The sequence below is a fragment of the Anser cygnoides genome, chromosome 4 (assembly GCF_040182565.1).
Source record: "Anser cygnoides isolate HZ-2024a breed goose chromosome 4, Taihu_goose_T2T_genome, whole genome shotgun sequence".
In the NCBI taxonomy this organism is placed as follows: Eukaryota; Metazoa; Chordata; class Aves; order Anseriformes; family Anatidae; genus Anser; species Anser cygnoides.
In genome coordinates this window covers 72703560-72713796 of record NC_089876.1, presented here as the reverse complement: position 1 = coordinate 72713796, position 10237 = coordinate 72703560, and the positions used below count along the sequence as shown (strand labels likewise).

The 10237-nt window shown below is 35.9% G+C and overlaps 1 long non-coding RNA gene across 1 annotated transcript in view; it reads left to right on the top strand.

Moving 5' to 3' along the window:
- The first annotated feature begins 233 nt into the window (after positions 1-233).
- LOC136790755 (uncharacterized) overlaps positions 234-10237 on the top strand; it is a 104026-nt gene continuing 94022 nt past the window's right edge. Inside the window, exon 1 of the long non-coding RNA XR_010831279.1 lies at positions 234-576. This is a non-coding gene — a long non-coding RNA (uncharacterized lncRNA). The remainder of the gene's footprint in view (positions 577-10237) is intronic.

Below are 10237 nucleotides of genomic sequence, written 5' to 3'. Positions count from 1 at the left end.
AAAAAAAGTATTAGTTTCCAGTGTGATTCTCCAAACTCATCATGCCTGATGCCCTGTCTAGATATTGCCTGGTTGCTACTGTTTTATTATAGTCAAATTTGGTCCCGTATATGGTAGCTGATTTGTTGCTAGAAATGCAAAAGCCCCTGTGGAATGGAGACTGGGTGAGCACTTCCCACCTCATAATTCTTCTAAAACAGAGCTAAGCCATTTTGCCAAGATGGTGGAAATATGTTGGTGCTACGTCATAGTAGCCTCTTCTAGAAGATCTAAATGCATGATCTTTTGGTACTATTGCAAACATTTTTAAAAGTTCAAATATCCTACTAACTCATTTTCCCCCCAAAATATAGTAAGAAGTGTGTCTGCATACAGAATTAGATGAAGAAATGATTCAGTCTTTTTTAAAAAAAGGGTATTCATTTAATAATTTCATTCTTCCTCCTCTCTAATTTTGTAGGTCCTGGAGCATACAATTCCGTGATGAAGTCAGATTCCCACATATCTGCATTTGACTCCAAAGTGGAGTGTTTTAACGAACCAGAAGAGACCATCCCTGGCCCTGGAGCATACCAGGTATGTCAGTACTGTCATTATTAGGAATGTGTTAGGTCAGACCTTATCTGAACACAACTAGACTGATAGTTCCATCCTCCGAATTTTCCTGATACAAATGTAAGCCAACACTATGGGCTCAGTCAATATGTAGATGCAATAGCATCATACCAAGGAGTTTGTTATAAGTAATGGTTTATATAATGATGCATCCTGAAAAAAGCACATAGGATGTTATGATCTGTAGAAACCTAGGTCTTCAGTGACCTTTAAAAAAAACACCTCTGTAGCTGCAGACATTTGAAACACTTCAGAATATAAGGTTGTCTGCAGTTCTATGAAATGCTTTTAAAACATACATCTTCAGAAATATTTTATAGGTATGAAAAATACAAAATTTCTTTCAGCTAGAGATAATGGATTTTAGGATTTTTTATTTTATTTTGCAAACTTATTTATAAAATAAAATCACTTAACTTGCCTGTGCTCTATTGGAGACTTTAATTTAAAGTGTAATTAAAAATAATGAGCAGATAGGCATTTGCTTCATTTTAAATGCTGCTTCTTTTTAACCAGGCAGTATGGGAGTGAGACTTTCAGTCCCTTTGTTAGCAGATCTGTGTGAAATTTGTTTATGTTCCAGATGGCAATTTTGTTCATTTTCTTGAATGTGGAACAATTCTAGCCTTCAGTAGGGGCAGCACTAATCTGATCTTAGTTTTGTCATCTGATTTTGCTGAAGTGGTAGAATTTGGAGATGTTTAACAAACATGGAAACCAGTGTGATAAGCTGCATGTATTCGAGCAAGACTATGATATAAAATACTTTTATTTTTCTTATAAATATTATTGCGATGTATAATATATTTATAGACACAGTCAGAACTGCTGGGTCCCCATTGTGAGACGATTAGAAATACACTTCTTTCTAGCCTTTCTGACTAATGTAGTAGCTTTCACATGTGAAAATTAGACTTATATTAGGCAAATGTTCCAAGTAAATTGGTATAGTGTTTGCAGTTAATTTGAGAGTAAAAGAGGAAGCCTACTTCTTTGGGAAATTTTACTGAGTGATTTGCAAACCTAAAAACAAATGTGTAAGAACTGTTCTGGCCTTTCCATTTATTAAGTGTGTCTTCTTTTCATGTGAGATGATATAAGTGACAGAAATTTTTGGATGAGTTAATCTCAGTTGAGTTGAAATTATACCTTAATCTTAAATTTCATATAGTTTTACGTCCTATGTTCACCAGAGTATAGTAAGATTGATTCTGGTTAATACAAGATTGCAGATAATACAAAAGTCATTTATACCTTGTGTCACAGAAAGCAACATGGTTCATAAAACTCAGTATCATAATTACTATTGCTAGATCTAAATGGTGCAACATCAAACTTCTTGGAGTCCTATTTCCTTTTCAAGTATAATCATAGAATGAATCATAGAATGTCCTGAGTTGGAAGGGACCCTTAAGGATCATCAAGTCCAATGGCAATGGTCACTTATTATACTAATTTTTTTTTTTACTTGTACAGTTTATAAATTACATTTGTGGGTAAGTTTATTTTTTTAACAATAATTTACATATTAAATTGTATTTGTAGGCAAGATGATAGGTAGCACTTACATCATCTCCGTGTTGTTCTAACTCCTATTTGCTTTAACTAAGAACACTGCTATATTTGGTAGTAGAGCCTCGGAGAAAGGCTAGATGTCTTTAGGAAACTTGCTGTTTACTGTACAAGGTTACACTCAGCTTGCAAGACCTGAGAAACTTCACTGATGCACAAGAAAAATGTATGAACAAAGAATCTCTCAGGTCATACAGTGTGTATACATTTCTCAAAAAGTCCATAGGGAGTAAGAAAGAGTAAGATAACCCTTTGGGAGATATAGTTAAACTTCAGTAAGTGGAGATAAATCTAGCATTCTTTTCATCCAAATACTAAATATGAAAATTAAATGTTTATGGTAGTTTACCTTAGTGTAAACATCATCCAGAAGATGTCCGAGCAGTTTGTCCTTACAGGAGAAAGGAACAGTATGTTACCTGTTAACGTTGCTCACATTGTCCTTGCAATTCAGGCATAACTTCTCCTTTGCTGGGTTAAACCAGCAGATGATCTGAGATTCCAGTAGGCATGCCTGGCTGTCAGAGTGGGTCCAATACGTACTTTTGTATATGTCACCAATCCCCCTTGAGCTTGAAAGTCATGCTTACCTTTGTACTCTTCTCCTTTCCTGGCTCGTAAGTTGCATTGTCCTGTGTATCTGTATACTTATGATCTTGCTCAGGTATTTATTGTACAGGTGGCAGGAACAGCTGTTTAAGAAAGACGGACAGTCACAACTGTCAGAGTAAGAGCTCTCTAAGTGAGGGCATTTGTGAAGGGAAACTGGCATAACTGACTAGGAGAGACTGAGTGTTTCAGATTACTAAAAGGAAAAAACAAAAGAAAACAAAAAAACAACCACCACATTTGTTTACATGTTGCCTTAATAAGCTTCTAAGGGATGAATTGCAGGCTGAATGACTATTTGTTTCAATGGATTCCTGGCAAAACAAGCTTTTTGTCTGTTCCAGGGCTTTCTTAGTTCACAATGAATAAATGTTATTTTTCAGCTGCTTCGGAGGCTTTCTGCTAACAGAAAAACACTTTTTACTTATTTTAAAGAATAGTGGATGTGAATTGAGAATTTAATGAGAAGCTTTTTAACTCAAATCAATACTGTAGCACTGTTGACTTCAGCAAAGCTATCTTGTTTTAGGCTAACTGGATGCTTGATGTTATATTTCTGTTTTAAACTTTTCTGAGGTTATCTACACATTTGTTCTGTCATTATTTTTCTATCTAAGTGCTCATCCCCTTGCCATGTCAAAAAATTAGTGACATATACAGAATACACACAGATTCTTTGGCAAGTCTTTCATCCTAATTTGTAAATATTTTTACATTTCATTAAAAAAAAGCCTTCAAAACTCCTCATGGCAATTTAAATGAAATAGTTTGTTTCCTCCATCTAAATTACCCAGTAATTAACCTTAGTACCTTCATCTAGATTGCAAGTCTGCTGGAGTTCATCAAGATCTTCTGATCGATTTCTCTGCATTGATTGGTTAGGATCACTGACTTCAAGGATATGTAATGACATGTAATGCTGTAAACCAGACGTATTCAACATGTATGCTCTGTTCATCATTTGTTTTCTATAGTACAGACAGTTAAAAATAGCAATAACTGTAGTAATTGTAATGCAGAATTACACATATTGTAGAGTACAATATGACAGCAGAACGAAATTGTTTGTGGAGTTGCTAGCCATTACTTAGTTTTAAGTATACAGAGCCTCTTATTCAAAACTCTGCTAGAATTTAATGTACTCTAAAAGATTCATTGGTCATATAATTCTTTGAGATAACTCTGTTGGGAGAAAAAGCGTTAGAAAGAGAGAAAAACCTCATGCAAGCCACTTCTTAGTTCTGTGGCTGAAGAAGGCAAATGGAGCCTGTCATATGTGTGTAGAGCTCAGTGTAAATCTGTATCTGTCATTGCGTGGGAATATCATGGATGCGACATTGCTCATGATTAAGGTGTAAGAGGACATCAAGAATGAAACAGAATTGAAATTCCTATGTAACTTAATTTAATAATTTCCTATTCTTTCCTCTTGTAATCTTCAAACCTTACATGTAATAACTTGAAGCAGAAGAACATGTTATGTACTATGCATAAAGAAGGATATTTTTTTTTAGTTTTATCAATAACTTTAACAGTGACCTTTTCACAAGTAGAGGGTACTCTTTGACAAAGTAAGCAAATAAAGTAGATGTTCCTATCTTTGAGAAAGAGAGAGAGAAAAAGAAGGGGGGGAGGTACATGTTCAGTTGCTCATTGGAAATTTGGGAAGCATTTTTTGTTGACCCGAGGGAAGCATACCTGTAGCTTTATTATGTGCTGCATATACCATTAATATTCTTTGTGCAAATCAGAGAACTCTTAAACTTTTACAGCGGCATCCATTATGTTTACAGAGCTAACCAGCAGCAGGAATACAATCACTCTGCATATGCTCATTTTTTCAGAACAAAGAGTGCCCTCCTTTTGTTTAAATGAAAGAAATCAATGTGAGTTTTCCCCACTTTAAGGGGAGAATCGCATTGAGTAAGTTTTCAAAGACCTATGCAGGGTTGGGGAGGTGTTCTTTTATGTTCTGTTTTAATGGAAGTTCCATAGTAATTCCCTTTAATTTGATAGTGTACACAAGACTTTTATCCTCCTCTAAGAAATCCAACTATTTGTATCTTGTCCTTAATTAATGTTTGCATTTAAGTGCCACTTCTGAAAAAAAAGTGTATTTACTTAAGTGCCCATGTTTAGATTTATCAAATTGTATTTATGCACAATTTAAACAAGGCAAATGCAAAAACCCCAAACAACAAAGCAGAAGTATACTACAAATTCTCTATCCTTTATTAACTATTTTACATAATGATTGTAAAGAACGTAATTGAATATGCTTGACAAACCTGATATTAATTATTCTACTGATTACCATTGGGATAACCTTTGGCTCATAAAAATACTTCTAGAGAAGCAATAGTTGTCTTTATGAATGCATAAAATTTGATTACATGTAAGCAATTTCTAGTAATATTCAGAGGAATGGATACACTGAAATAATTGATGAGGATTTCCTTTTTGTGTTTGTTTGTTGATATGTATTGCAAAAAAAGTACAAGCATAAACATTACAGTACTCAAAATTAAGATTGGCTCATTGAAATTCTAGGATAACAGGAGAATTAATAGGGAAAGCAAACAATCAAGACACGGGTCTTTGGGGAAAAAAAAGGCATGTACCACATTGAAAATATATTTAATAATTTGAACATAGGGGGAGGAGTAAAACGTATATAATATGAAGGAAAAAATTGTTTTTTAAACAAGTATGACTCTAGGAGGAAAGCAGATTTGCAGATTTAAAAATTATATATGATGAGTCAAATGTTTGGAAGCTTTTATTTTATTTTATTTTATTTATTTTATTTTATTTTATTTATTTTTTACCTTGGTGAAGATTAGTGCCATTACACATAGCATGTTTTCAAGAAACCATCTGTGAGTGGGGTCTGGAGAAAGAGAGAAGTGGGAAACAGAGATATCTGTTGTTATAGACTTACGGTTTTAGCTGAACACATTTGAATTGATCAGTTCATGTAGGAATGAGGTAGAGACAGAGAAAAGTGAGGACTGATGGAGAACCTACCTTGGAGAGCTGAGAGGAAAGAACATCTTGCTAACTGCTGTGAAGGAGCACAGCAAAGATGCAAAGTACCTGATTGTTTGTTTCACTATAGAGAGTCTAGGAGACTGCAACCCAAATTGATACAAAAATAGTTTCTAAAACTAACTTTTTTTTGAGTTTCTATTAATTTAAAATTTACAAATAGTTTCTTTTAGAAAACTATCTGTTTCTAAAAGAAACTATTTGCAAATCGTCTATATACAATATCTATATCTAGTTTGAAACCTCTTTAATGTTTCTGTATTGAATATCCATATGAGTATAAAGTATTATCTGTTTTATGGTAGATAAATGATTCTTGAAATCATTAAAAGAAACAGAAATTTTTGAAAAGTACATACAGCCATCTTATTCTTGTGACCATGATGGGGCTTGTATCAGGAATAGTGTGGCCAGCAGGACCAGGGAGGTGATCGTCCCCCTGCACTCTGCTCTGGTGAGGCCGCACCTCGAGCGCTGTGTTCAGCTTTGGGCCCCTCGCTACAAGAAGGACATCGAGGCCCTGGAGCATGTCCAGAGCAGGGCTACGAAGCTGGTGCAGGGCCTGGAGCACAAGTCCTGTGAGGAGCGGCTGAGGGAGCTGGGGTTGTTTAGTCTGGAGAAGAGGAGGCTCAGGGGAGACCACATTGCTCTCTGCAACTGCCTGAAAGGAAGGTGTGGGGAGCTGGGGGTCAGCCTCTTCTCACAGGTAACTAGCAATAGGACAAGAGGAAACGGCCTCAAGTTGTGCCAGGGGAGGTTTAGGTTGGAAATGAGGAGAAATTTCTTCTCAGAAAGTGTGGTTATGCATTGGGTCAGGTTGCCAAGGGAGGTGGTGGAATCACTGTCCCTGGGGGTGTTTAAGAAAAGGTTGGACGTGGTATTTAGGGACAGGGTTTAGTGAGTAACATTGGTGGTTGTGGGATGGATGGAACAGATGATCTTGAAGATTTCTTCCAACCTTAATGATTCTATGATATATGTATTTCATCTATACCTGTTAAAAACACCACCACCACCAAGCCAACAAAACCCACCAAAGCCCCTAAAGATTGAGAAGTTTCAGGATGGAAGAATCTCTACATCTTGCTTGTTAAGTGGTTAATAAAATACAGGCTAGGTGGAAGCAAGTGGGTTGTGCCAACAAAATGTGGATAATGTTTCAGCCAGTAGGGATAAATGGCCATACTGGTTCAGACCAGTGGTCCATGCTGCTGAGTACCCTTTCTCTGGCAAGGATAAAATACAAAGATATCTTTGACTTAGCTTTAAAGGCATGGGGTGAGCTCCTTAGCTTTCTCTCTCTGTAACTCTGATTTGGTGTCAGAAATGGAAGTGACCTGGGAAGGGGGGAACAATGGTCTGAGGAGAATCAAGGGAAGCACTGGATAGACAGGGAAAGAAACTATATGGCATGAAAGACCCGGTTGCATAGTTATAGCATGGAGCCTGAAAGAGAGTGTCCTTACAGAACTGGAACTGCACGCTTGAAAAATATTCATATATATTATATGGGTATCAGAGTTAACTTTAGTTTTAAAAAGTGCAGGTCTCCCATGTGTTATTTTAGTATTAGTTGATCCATGTAAAAATACTTATCTGTGATATTATTTATAGTTGAATATTACTTTAAATGCTGCAGTGCTTTTAAAAAAGACTCTTTAAATAAGAATACTTAGAGGCTTTTACTCTGTTGTCTTTAGTTTCCTTGGTAACTGGACATTTTTAGTTATTTACATGTTTCTCCTGTTACTTAAGCAGGCTTTTGTATTTTTACTTTTGTATTGCAGAATAGCAAAAAAATAAGGCAATCAGCAAAAGCATCACATTAGCATTATTTTTCATTAGAAAAGAACCTTTACTTTTTTTTTGACATAATACAATAGACTTTCAGGCTGTATTTAAAACAAAACCACAAAATAAGATCTTACATAAATAAAAACTTGTTCATTTATGCAGAAGATTTTTAAATGCTTTAAATATACTTTGAGAATAAAAGGATTTTGTTTATTGCACATCATCCAACACTGAAGTACTGTTGTTTCTTTTGCACAGAACATGTATGCCTTTAACAAATACATTAGAAGTGGTATACATTAACTATGTGGTATAGAACAATAAAACACATTAAATAAATGTGGTTTATTCACTGCAACTGCAAGGATAATTCAGAGGAAATATATTGCTGGCTGTTTAACATGGAATTTATTTGGGATATCAGGGTGCAAATCATAGCTCTTACTCAAGAGACAATCTTTTTTTGTAGTCTAACAGTATAAGAAATATATCTCAAGCTACCACTGGAATATTAATACATATTGTTGGGTACCTGATTTTGCTTTTTATTTGACTTCCAATATGGCATAGTAAATCTGATCCTAGTGCTTTACTGTTCATCTTGTTGGAACCAAAAGCTATGTGGTGTATCTCTCAGTACTGTGCTGTAGATCTGCTTTAGGCTGATTCAGAAAGAGAAAAGGAAATTGATATGAAATATTTCTTCCTGCAGCACTTGGCTGAAAGTGCCAGTCTTCAGCTAAAGCTTGTATTCCTGCAGAATTACATTACAAAGTTGGTAGCTGCAGATATAAAGAAGCATAGTCTTAAAAGTTTTATTTTCTGCTCTCTTTGGTATGAAACTGTTAAAATTATACAGTATTGGAAAATGCATGCCTTCACATTAGAGCATGGCTCCTGTGATGCTGTATTGTGTACTTATTGTCACCTGCAAAGGGCAGGCTGTGAGGTCAGATTGTGCTGGAACTAATGATTATGGAGGAGTTGCACTTTGTGGACTTTAAAAAATGGCCAGCAAGTTTTAATGGCATTCAGTGCATAATCTCTACATTTTAAATAAATTCAAAATAGCATTTCCAGTCCATCATTATGCTTAATTAGATTCACAACAGACGGTTTTCCACAGCAGATAAACTCCATAATCTGGTGACATTTTAGCTTTTGTACTGTTGGGAGATTAGATTGCTCCAGTGAAGGGCTGTGATTTCCTCAATAGAAATTATATAATCAATTGATTTTGGCCTCAAATTACTTTGAATAAGGACTACAACAATGACTATATTGTGCTGTATTGAGATTTTAAAGATGTGGGGTAGTTGCGGAGACTCAGGAGAATAAGACAACTGGCAAATTACCTGCACCAGCTGAAAGTCCGTGTGTCGTGCCAGTGAGTAATATGTAATGTGATTCACTGTTATACTGGATATGCCGCGGAGGGAATAAATGAATAGACATGGTGATTGGTGCTGCCTTGTGTTATTCATGGAGCTAAAACTGCAACAATGCTTTGCTAATGTCTGCACTCCTGTTTCCCCTGTAGGAATGGATGTACTGGGTTAGATCAAAGGTTTGTAGCCCAGAATCCCTTCTCCAGTAGTTGTTAAATGCAGGTAATCTAAGGAAATGTGTAAACTTGTGACAAGTAAAGAGCAGCACTGGTATAAATGGCTCTCCTGGCATCCAATCATTTGCATCTCAAGGAGATTGGAAGTCTATTTCTATGCATTTCTTGAAGTAAAACTGAAATGAGTTTCTCTTACATGAGGTTGTCTAACCTTGCTTTAAACCTGTGTGAACTTCTTGCAACTATGACATCTAACAGCAGGGAGTTCTGCAGGTTAACAATGTTGTGTGAACAGTTTTCTTTTTTAGTCCCTTTGAAATTTGTTAGCTTTTTTTTGCCGCTATTTTTTTTTAAAGAAAAAATCCTTTATTATTAAAAAAAAATAATTGCCGCTCCCTACCTAGTCTCTGCATGCCTCTCATAATTTATAGACCTCTGTTACAGCACTGCCCCTCATATACGTATATATGTTTTTCTTTATGTAGATGAGTCCTACCACCCTACCACACTTAACTATGCTTGTTACATGCCTTTGGTCACCTTTGCTGCACTTCTGAAATTCTTCCAGTTCTGTGTCTCAGTAATTCTGAAATACAATGGACCGAAGTCTGTCCTGCTGCAGAGCGTGCTCATAAATTTAATTTAATCTTCTAGGCCATGTGGTATTGCAGTTGGCAGGATGTGCTTGGGAAGCTTTGTGGACATCTGTCTCTGTAGCACTAACCTGTTTCAGTACTAGCTTCAGAGCTGCACATGATTTTCAGAGCTGGGACTCTATCATAGCAAAACTTTCATGGATCTGCCGTCACAAAAGAAGTGGGATGACTGCTTTGCAAATCTGAGGTCTTTCCATGAGTTTGGAATGGGACATAGTGCAGTTACTGTTGATAATGTGACAAGAAAACCTTAACACCAAATTCACCTGGTTTCTAATCCACAATACAAAAGAGAAATCAGTGGGCTGGAGAAATATTTACAGAATACACTTCTTTTTTTTTTTTTTGAGATACTGAATTACCATATTTCTCACCATCT